We start from the raw sequence: 12,193 nt of genomic DNA, 5'->3' as shown, positions 1-12,193 counted from the left end.
CTGCCGTGTGGAGCGCGGGCAGAGCGGAGAGTCTGGCTGGAGTAGGGCGGTGGAGCAGGTGTGTTGTGTGACGCTCCCGCGAGTTGCCGCGCTTTAGGGGTTTGACAGCATGTAATAGCGCTCGACTTGCTATGATAGTTTCTGACACGGTGTCGCGGACGGGAAACATTAGCTGGCACATATCAAGAGCCCATTTCGCCTAGTGATTGTGTCGAGAAGGCGTGCCAACAGCGTCCAGCTTCTGCAACAGCGACGGCCGACAATAAGTGATTGTCGCCACCTCCACGATCGACGACTTCAAACCTTCAATCAACCAACAGGGAAGACTGAAAGCACGTAAAGTTTTAGAACTGCATGGCAGACCTCAGCTTTTCAAACTGTTCCATTTGCATCACTAAAATACAGCAACTTAGCATGAACCTTTGTTCCTCATTGTCCCAATTGCATTACCAAGCAGCGTCCCTTCCTTTTCCGAAATGAACCCGAGTGTCGTTGAAATTCAAACGCCAGTATTAAAGTAATATCATTCCATTTCATTGCTTTAATTTCAAAGTTCAGTTAAAGTGTTCATAGCTGGCTACATTAACCAAACTGAACTATATTTATATTACACAAGCACAAATTAAGAGTGCGAGTTTTGTTACCATATTTTTGCTTACCTGTGACTGCAGCTCAGCTTGGCACGTATAAATTTTACTATTGTTAATTGTTCAAAATCATTTAATTCAAGTTCAAAGTTAAATATCTTATTTCTAAATTGCGTAGATTCAAGTTGCTTTTGAGATGATTGCTGAGGTAGCCCAAGACTAACCTTATTTTATTGAATTTCGTAGTGCTACAGAAACTAAGTTCACTATTAACTTCAGTCACTAAATTAATTTTCAATTTTCCGCTTTTATTAATTCTTTTGCTAAATTAAGTTAGAGTGCGGCGTAATTTATTACTTCTGAGAAACATTCAGTTTTCACACAACACGTGTCAACCTTCAGTTGCCACGCTTTTAGTGCTAATTATATATGCATTAATCTTTCATTTTCAGTTATTATAGTAGTTTTCCATAGGACTGGCGACCATAATTTTCCCCAAATCTCAAATATCTAACTAACGCCAGTTAATTGTTAACGCAATGACCGCACATTTTTCTTTATTAACTTTACCCTTTTTCAAAATTGCCTTCCACCAATTTCATTTGCATTTTTCCTTTTATTTAGATGTAACCCTTCCTCCCTCGTTACCGACAGATTAATTTCGGTGACGATTGCTTTTCCCAAATTTCCATTAGGTACATGCGTTCTAATTTTTCACTGTCATTAAGGTCGATAAGTGAGGGGGAGGTTACATACTATTTCTTTGAGAGACATGAGTGTCATATCCGTTTTGCTGCAGTTATTTGTAAAAACTGGTTTCAGGTATTCCATTGCACTGCTCACCAAACCTAATAACCCCAAGCCCTCAGTAACAGAAACAAAGTACTTGTTTAAGAGGTTTGCAGCACTAGGTGCACTTGTTACCAATGTCTCATTTATTTTTAGAACTATCTGTTCCTCTTTCTTTGTGGCCCCTGTCTCTGTCTTCACTACCTCCTATACACGTTTTATTTTGTTGCTTGATGTAATTATCTTTTCCTCGTAGTAAAACTGCTTACATATCTGGATTACCTGCTTCAATATTTTGCAGTATTCTTTGTAATGCATTACAATGCTAACGTCAGAGCTGTTCCTATATAGTAGATATAGTCTCCTTTTTGTCCCACATGATATCTTTATTCCTTGTGTAATCTACGGATCATTTTTTGACTTTTGTATGATCTGAGTTACCTCTAGGGGAAAAAATTTTCAAATGACAAAGAAACTTTATTAATGAATGCTTTATATTTTCCATTTGAGTCTGAAGTATTGTAAACTTCTATCCATGTCATGTCTTTGAGCAATCTCCTAAAATTCTCTACTTTTCACTGATTTATTGCTCTTCTGTGCTCAGATCTGATAGATTTTCGGTGCTGACAAGTTTCAACATTTGACATAAGATACTGCCTGCCATGAACAAGTAGTCTCCTTACTATTGACTTTGTGATATGACTTTTCCTGTAGATTTGTCTACAACAAAGACATCAATAGCAGTCTCAGAGCATTTACATATCCTAGTTGCAAAGTTCACAGAAGGAATTAAATTGAATGACACTGTTACTAACTGTAATAATTGTTCGACGACAGAGCTTTTCAGTAAACACACATTAGAATCACAATACCACTATTACCCCCCACCTTTTCTTTTAATGTGAGGTTAAAGTTTCCTGAAGGTGCTCTGTATATACCTACAATTATAAAGGACTTATTATGGAATTCTTCAGTTGTACAAGCCTCTAAGTGATGAACTAAGCAAACTTTATTAGCATCAGTATTCTTGAAATTAAAACGGTTTCTGACAAATATGGACCCTCCACCTTTCACTATATTTTCTCTACAGAAGTAAGGCCCTAACTTAAACCGTGTAACATTTAATACATGTATAGCAATGGCCGCATGATGTTCAGATAGATAGATTGCATCAACTGGTAAGCTCAGCTCTAATTCTTCAAAGAAGCACCTCATTTAGTTTACCCCCCAGTTCTCGGATATGTTGATGCAATAAGGATAACAGATTTTGTGCACTGCCTGAATTACAACTGGATGAACATAATTTTCTATCAATTTCAGAACATCTCCAGTTTCAATTAGGAGCTGTTTGCATGAATTGCATACGTCAAAATTTGCTTTCTGACTGCCTGTTTTATCAGTGTGAATGGCATTTTCATCCTGTTTCTGAATATCTTTTGGTCCTGCCCTTACTACCCTAAGACATCTGCTGTTCTGTCACTTGTAACCACTGACAATTTACCACATGTGATAGTGGCCCGATAAGTTATAAGCCCAGACAGTGTTCCCTTCCATTTCCTCTTGAGGTGAAGGTCATGACTAGTGTAGTCCCACCTACTGACAGAGTCAATAGGAACCACAGCAATATATAAAAACCCCATACTTGATCCAAGCAGTGGTTCCACCTCTAAATTAACTCTCCTAACAGCAGAGTTTAAATGAGGCCGGTCTGGTGCCTCACAACAGACACTATCCTAATACAAGCATGTCTCGTTGCTGAAGCTATCTTTACCAAGTCACCCTCAACTGAATAATTAGGGCCAATGTCTATGCTGTTGCCTGCCTCACCCACTATTACCACAGTGTCTTCCTTTGTGAACCCTTTGCAAAGTGAACCACATTCTCTAACATCTGACCCAGACTGGCACTAGGATTAAAAACAACTTGTGACCTGATAAACTGAGCCTAGTTCATCTTGCAACAGTTGACCAACGCTAGTACCATGTGACCGACCTAGTACAAAACTTTATTTTCCTTCGCAACTCTTTCTAACTTCTTACTTCTGAAACACTTACTGGAAGTATGTTGTGTCCTGTCTATTCCAACATCGTTATCCGTTATAATAATTTACATTCTCTGAATTAAAAAGCTGACGTGGCATTTTCATTGCCCCCTCCTTTAAATAAGATTTGGTAAGATTTTATCGGATCCCCCCCCCCCCCTCCAAGGACTGAACTGACGTAATAAATGGGCGTGTCTGTAATTCTGAATTGACGTGACGAACACTTTTCTTGTAGCCAATACTAACTGACCTCAAGAGTTTTAATGTTGAGTTTGAACGGATAACGAGTTATAAAAATAATGACACAGGTGTTCCGTTTCCCACTTCATATGGACTCCGAGACTGATGAGCCAGACATAATGAGCACGTCCGTGACAGCGCGTTGGTCCACCTTAGACAGTTAAGATCAGTCTGTTGGTGCATGGTTTATACTAGTCCTTAGAAAGGGGTCAGATGGAGTCAGGCACACACACACACACACACACACACACACACACACACTCACACACACACACAAACACACACACACACACACACACACACACACATAAATCATAAACATACATAAGGTGTTGAACTGAAGATATTGGAATATCTCGAGAACTACACATCGTATCAAAAAAAGTTATAATTCAAATTTGTTTGTCTCGGAGGGGGACATCCAATGATATTACATCCCCACCCCACCCAGTGCGTGGGTGGCGGATGGCAACTTTGAAAGCTTCAATGGGAACTCCGTTTCGTCTTTATTTGCAGAATACGATTCTACGCAAAAATCTACACACCTTTTCTCTGAAGCATTTTCTTTGTTTCACCACAGGCGGCTCTGTAATCTGAGGAACAGGAATGGGTCCACAACCGTAATTTACATGCTACTCATTGACCCTTTAACATTCAATGGCACGTGGAACACCACTTGCATGTTGCGAAGTTAGCAGACCAGTATTGCCTAACCTCTATTATTGTAAACCCCATTCGATACGTCGTATTCCTCCGACATATCGAACAGGTGAGTACTCGACGCGCCACTGTGGCCTTTGCTCGAGACGAACGCTACTCTGCTTTTCGTATTAGCGTAAGTTGTATTGTCGCGAAATAGGGGAGATAGTGCCGCAGTCATGATATGTGAATTGGAGTGGCAGTCATTAAAACAAAGGCGTTTTTCGTTGCGACGGGATCTTCTCATGAAATTTCAATCACCTGTTTTCTCCTCCGATTGCGAAAAAATTCTGTTAGTATCCACTTACATTGGGAGAAATGATCATCACGATAAAATAAGCGAAATCCGGGCTCGCACAGAAAAATTTAAGTGCTCGTTTTACCCGCGCGCCATTCGACAGTGGAACGGTAGAGAGACAGCTTGAAAATGGTTCATTGAACCCTCTGCCAGGCACTTTATTGTGAATAGCAGAGTAATCACGTAGATGTAGATGTAGAAGTGTTCAAAAGTAGTACCGCCAACTTCAGTACATTTAGTGACCCGCTTTCCAAGTGACCTCACACAGGACAGAAGCATAACTGCGGGAATGTCAGCAAACGCGTTTCTGCGCAGCCTGTTGACACTTGCTGGTACACCTTATCTTTTAAATATCTCCATGGAAATAAATAAGGTGACGTCGAGTCCGGTGAACTAACGGGTTAATTAATAGGGCCACCTCTGCCGATCCACCGTCCATTGTAAACACGGTCTAATACCTCCCGTGCTTCAGTTGCGTAATGCGCTGGGCAGCCGTCAAGCTGAAGTCACATTCGTTATCGAACGTCCAGGGCAACATCCTGTGGAGGTAACAGTAGGTCCTCTTCCGAAAACTTTCGACGTTTACGTCCATTCAACATACCGCCGATCAAATACAGACCTATGAGTTTCTCCCCCGTGATTCCACACCATACGTTAACCGACCAAGGACGTTGATGGTCAACTTCTCGTCACCAGTGGGGATTATCTACAGTCCAGTAACGCATGTTATGCCGGTTAACACTACCGTTTTTTTGCGAATGTGGGCTCATCTGAAAATAATACATCGGCAAAGAACGTGGGGTCGTTTGCATTCGTTGGCGTGCCCATTCAAAAAACACTACCCGGTTATGGATAACGGCGCCATAAAATTCTTCATGCAGTAACACGTTATATGGGAGATACACTACTGGCCATTAAAATTGCTACACGATGAAGATGTGCTACAGACGCGAAATTTAAACGACAGGAAGAAGATGCTGTCATATGCAAATGATTAGCTCTTCAGAGCATTCACACACGTTTGGCGCCGGTGGCGACACCTACATCGTGCTGACAAGAGAAAAGTTTCCAGCCGATTTCTCATACACAAACAGCAGTTGACCGGCGTTGCCTGGTGAAACGTTGTTGTGATGCCTCGTATAAGGAGGAGAAATGCGTACCACCACCTTCCCGGCTTTGATAAAGGTTGGACTGTAGCCTATCGGGATTGCGGTTTATCGTATCGCGAAATTGATGCTCGCGTTGGTCGAGATCCAATGACTGTTAGCAGAATATGGAATCGGTGGGTTCAAGAGGGTAATACGGAACGCCGTGCTGGATCCCAACGGCCTCGTATCACTAGCAGTCGAGATGACAGGTGTCTTATCCGTATGGCTGTAACGGATCGTGCAGCAACGTCTCGATCCCTGAGTCAACAGATGAGGACGTTTGCAAGTCAACAACCATCTGCACGAACAGTTCGACGACGTTTGCAGCAGCATGGACTATCAGCACCGAGACCATGGGTGCGGTTACCCTTGACGCTGCATCACAGACAGGAGAGCCTGCGATGGTGTGCTCAACGACGATCCTGGGTGCACGAATGGCAAAACGTCATTTTTTCGAATGAATACAGGTTTTGTGTACAGCATCATGATGGTCGTATCCGTATATGGTGACATCGCGGCGAACGCACATTGGAAGCGTGTATTCGTCATCGCCATACTGGCATATCATCCGGCGAGATGGTATAGGGTGCCACTGGTTACGCGTCTCTGTCACCTATTGTTCGCATTGACGGCACTCTGAACAGTCGACGTTACATTGCAGATGTGTTACGATCCGTGGCTCTACCCTTCATTCGATCCCCACGAAACCCTACATTTCAGCAGGATAATGCACGCCCGCATGTTGCAAGTCCTGTACGGGACTTTCTGGATACAGAAAATGTTCGACTGCTGCCCTGGCCAGCACATTCTTCAGATCTCTCGCCAATTGAAGACGTCTGGTCAATGGTGACCGAGCAACTGGCTCGTCAAAGTACGCCAGTCACTACTCTTGATGAACTGTGGTATCGTGTTCAAGCTGCATGGGCAGTTTTACCTGTACACACGTCATCCAAGCTCTGTTTGTCTCAATTCCCAAGCATATCAAGGCCGTTATTACGGCCAAAGGTGGTTGTTCTGGGTACCGATTCCTCAGGATCTATGCACCCAAATTGCGTGGAAATGTAATCACATGTCAGTTCTAGTATAATATATTTGTCCAATGAATACCCGTTTATCATCTGCATTTCTTCTTGGTGTAGCAATTTTAATGTCCAGTAGTGTACTTATAATTATGCAATATTGTGACAATACTACCTACGGACACGCCGGAATCGTGGTGTAATTGCCGGGCGCTTATCCGTGCCTTGTGGTGCACTGCTGCTAGTACAGCTATTTCATTAGCTTCTCCTGTAACAAGTTTGCTTCGTTTCCTTTTGGCGGTCTGCACGCTACCGTAAGAAATAAAGGCGTTCACAAACTTGTAAAAGAATGAAAGAGAGAGAGCTACCCTGGAGAACGTGCGGCGTACAAGGCAACACCATCCTCAACATTCCCCTATATTCTCCGTAAATCAGGATGATTTCAACTTTTCCTTCCGTGGTTGCAACATTCATCGTCCACTTGCACGCCTGTTCTCCAAATGATAGGTAGGTGTACAGGCAGTAAGCAATGCACAAATATTGTAATGTTTAGAGCCGCTACCTGTTCTACGTCTGCACCATACGTGAGATCTGGTCGCATTGTACTGGCTGTTATGATACGTCGTAGTTCTCTACATGGTCACGATGACGCGTGGAGTAGCCTCCGTTCGATATGTAGGAGAAAAACAGCGTTGCGGGTTGGGTTACAATTATAAGTTATGAAACACTGGCCTGTCCTACTCTCGCAGCATAGAGGTGGGATTCCATGTGCCATTGGATATTCAAGGGCCATTGAGTAGCATGTAAATTACGATTGTGTAGCCATTTCTTTTGGGATTACAGCGCCACCTATGACGAAACGAAGAAAATGCTTCAGGCAAAAGGTGTGTAGATTTTGCATAGAATCGTAACCTGCCTCCCGCCAGCCACACACACGGTGGGGTGGCGGATCGAGGGTGGTATCAAGACACAGGAAAAAAATTGTGACACCAGACGTTGTACAGATAAAAAAATTGTGATGATCGATGGAGTACACATCAATCAATAGTGCAACAATTACACATTCCTCAGGGTGATACGAAGTAGCGTGGCCTAAAGCGCAGCACTATCGCCACCAACTTGTGTACATCCTGCAGTGTGGATATGTATAAGCAGTCGTCCTTCTTAAAGAACACGTACCCTCACAGAACGACAGTCGTAATTTAACGGTCAGACTGTAATCAAGATAGGTAACTCGCGTCCATTGTAAAATGGTCTAATTACAATATGTACGTGTCCAAAGCAGTCGTAAAAAACAGTATAGAGAAGTCAATACGGGCACGGGTGCTGCTTTCTGCTGCATAACTCCATTTCTAACCATATTTTCTGTCATGCTTTACGTTTCCCCAGTACTGATCAGTGACATCAGTTGAAACGAAGACTGCCCTACACTGAGAAGAGGTAACACCTAGTAGTTTTCTCTGGTTCTCTAGTGCAATCAAGGAACATGAAATTAGGATAAAATTCGTAAACGACTCTTGATGTTCGCAACAGAACATTAAGTCGCTATGGATAGACTGGCTGGAATGGTCAGTTAGGGTTCGAAACAGTCTTAGTCCTCATACGGAATCCACCAAGTTTCGCTCGTGTTGATAATATGTGTGGAATCCATTAAAATATTTGAGAACTGATTTCCTCATGCTTTTAATCGTACCATAGTTTATTCCTTCACAAGAAACGGAGAGTTATTAACAATTAGCATCTTGTTCGCTATTGCCTTCCACCTATAAATCGCAGTAGAAACTAATGTAGTCACCGTTTAAAGACTATTTAACATCCCTCTGGTGACCATCTTTGAATTAGCCTTTTTATGCCTTATTTGCTAATAATGTAAGTATAATCAATAATCAAATGGCTCTGAGCACTATGGGACTTAACATCTGAGGCCATCAGTCCCCTAGAACTTGTAACTACTTAAACCTAACTAACCTAAGGACATCACACAAATCCATGCCCGAGGCAGAATTCGAACCTGCGGTTCCAGACTGAATCGCCTAGAACCGCTCGGCCACACCGGCCGGCATAATAAATAATCTACAATAAATTAATACTATTTTCTGAGAAGTCAAAAGTGTATCGGTATAATAAGACATTAATGGATCTATGGTGCATCGTTTTGAAAACCATAAAAGTAAATAAGAAAAGAACTGTAACAAACTTCTCACAGGCAAGCTACAAGAAAAACAGGGAGAAACATTCCCACTTTTGCCGCGTGAGATATCGGGCTGAAGACTTCTTGTGTGACGTATCTGAAAACTTCGGTCACAAGCGCTGGTGATAAGTTTACCAGCTAGACATAGATTAATATGGGGGCGTGGGTGAGTGGACAAGACGGTGAGCAGTGTTAGGCGTAATCTTGACTCAATGCCTTCTAAATAATACCGATAATTATTTTAATTGCTTCGTTTACCGCATTATGGACCGGATTGCAAAACTACGGTGCTACAACAGGAAAAACACCGTGCTTTGGGTGAAAGGGCACCATGGTATCAGACGCAAAGAAAATGCAATCCACCACGGGGTAAAGACGTACGAACATGTTCCTTTCATGAACCTTCTGCAAGGCATGCGCGGCAGATCGGAACCTTGTGGAGCAATAAATAGCGCCTATCGCACCAACAAAACGGAAGCCATTACGCAGTTACACCACCAAGCATCCCTGCACGCCTGTGGTATGTATCACAGAAAGTTTATGGTCGCAATGTTGCGACGCCGCCTCACCGCCAGCGGTTCCGACTGCACCTCTGTCGGTTACAACTGCTTGACTCCCCCAACGCGACTGCGCTGAGGAGGAGGACATCGACGACATCGTTTTCGTCTTCCACAGCGGTACCATGCGACAACCAATTTCTTGTAGTGTTTTGGGCTTCGCGGACGGCAACTCCTCATGGCAATGAAGACGCTACTCACGAAGCATAATGTGTCACTGTATGAACATATACATAATTTTTAGCTAGTCAGCGTATCATAATTACTATGTTTACAGCCAGTGTAAATATTCTGTGTCAGTCATGGGTGTATGTATGCATGTGAGTTGATACTTCGTTTAATTTGTAGCACATCATGTATCAAAGGGTGGGTGAATTGTTCCCGTGCGGCACCCAATGAGAATTGACAAAAACAGTGCCTCCCTTTTACGTCATTCGACTCTTTTTATCGCGGACTGGATTTTGTGTAAATTGTAGATAATGCTGTGTTTTATCCCTTAATGCTACCTACGTGTGTAATATGCTACTGGAATATGCCCATCCGAGGAGAAATCATTCTTACCCGTAGAGGAAAATGTGCAAAAGCGGCTCCAATTTTGTCTTTTGAGTTTTAAAAATAGAAAATTGTAGGAAATTATTTTTTAAAACATGGAATATTTACTTTATAATGTTATGCGCCATTTACATTTTAGTCTTAGAAAATGTAATTAAAATTTGTTGCGAAGAAAATTTTTTTTAGAAACGATACATCTGGAGCGTTTGAAAAATAGTTGTCAAGATCATACCCCCTTTAAAAGTATCAAGATAACACTAAATAAACGAGAAAAGGTATGCCTCCAGAGAAAACATAATGTAGTTTCAAAGCACGTGTAACATAACATATCCAAAAGGCTATAGAATTTCTGTGTGTTTCTTTGCTGATCCGTAAAGCCCTTCTATAGAACGTTCCTGTAGGCTTTCTTTCTGACAGTTTGGTTTGCACGTTTAAGAAAAAGACTAACCCACTTTTTCCCAGCAATATAATCTCTTAAAGGATGTTAAATGTTATTTCTCTCTTCGAACTGTACGTTTCCACAAGTCATTGCCACTAAGCCAAAAGAAAAAAGAAAGTAGCAGTCATAGCATGACAACACTAAAACAGCTTTTCTTCAATATTTTTACTCGAAAATGTGGGTCTGCCTGTTGTTGTCGTTGTTGCTTTCTCAGATGTACTGTACTCCATGTTGGCCAACTTCATAGATGTTATGTCTGGAAATTCAGCTGCTTACTGACCTTCTTCGAACACACATCCCCTTTCTCTTAACTGCATCAATAGCTTTATTCGTTTTAGACAGCCTCGAATCTTCCTTTATGACCTAGCTGAAATTTATTACAGAACTCAGTCTTTCTCCTCTCTCATTCCTTGTCTCAAGCCCATATCCTCCCGTAACCTTTTCTTCTATCCCTTCCCCTACAACTGCACATCCGTCCCTCATGACTATTAGATTTTCATCTCCCTTTACATACTGTATTACCCTAAATATACTCTATCTCTTCTTCTTCAGCCTGCGGCATCGGCATTTTAGCTGAACTACGTTGGTTTGCTGTCGATTCTGATAAGAACAACCCTACACTGAACTGTTCACAGTAACATACTCTCTGCCCTACCTTGGTATTCATAACGAATCCTGCTCCCGTTATACCATTTTCTGCTGCTGTTAATATTATCCTGTAGTCATGTGACCAGAAATCCTTGTCTTCTTTCCATTTCACTTCACTGACCCCTTCAACGTCTAGATTGAGTCTTTACATTTCCTTTTTCAGATTTTCTAGTTTCCTACCGCGTTCAAGCTTCTGAAATTCCACGCCCCGACTCGTAGAACGTTATCGTTTCGTTGGTTATTCAATCATTTTCTCATACTCACCTCCCCCTTGTCAGACCGCTCCCGGAGATATGACTGGGAATCTTTTGCCAATGGAAAAATGATCATGACACTTTTTCAATTGCAGGCCACATGTCCTGTGGATGCACGTTACGTGTCTTTAATGCAGTGTTTTCCATTGCCTCTGGATCGTCATGCCGTTGATCATTGCTGATTCTTCCGCCTTTAGGGGCAGTTTCTCACCCCAAGGACAAGAGGGTGCCCTGAACCTCTGTCCGCTCGTCCACTCTCCTTTACAAGGCCGTTGGCAGAATGGGTGTGACTTCTTATGCCGGAAGTCTTCGGCCGCCAATGCCAGAAGGAAGTGATGAACCCATGTCTCATCGTCCGTGACAATGTTAGAGAAAAAAGTTGTGACGATGAGCGTCGTAACACTCAAGCAGTTCTGCACAGATGGTCCTTCACTGGTCTTTATAGTCTTGTGTTAGGCAGCAAGGAACCGAGAGGGCACACACCACTGAGTACCCCAACGGGACAACGAGTGCCTCGGGACGACCAACTGAGACGTTGAGCTGTACAGTGAAGTTTTGGACTGCGATCCATCGATCACTTCGAATGAGAGTGTCCGCACGTTCCAACACTGCAGGAGTCACAGCCGTGTGCGGCTGGCAAGCGGAAGATCAGACAGATTTGAGCAACTTTGTTGCGATGATGACAGACGCCTCGCCCAACAACTGACGCAGCTTTTGCTCTCTGCCAGGTC

The sequence above is a fragment of the Schistocerca piceifrons genome, chromosome 1 (genome assembly GCF_021461385.2).
Source record: "Schistocerca piceifrons isolate TAMUIC-IGC-003096 chromosome 1, iqSchPice1.1, whole genome shotgun sequence".
Taxonomy (NCBI): domain Eukaryota; kingdom Metazoa; phylum Arthropoda; class Insecta; order Orthoptera; family Acrididae; genus Schistocerca; species Schistocerca piceifrons.
This window is presented reverse-complemented; position numbering follows the sequence as displayed.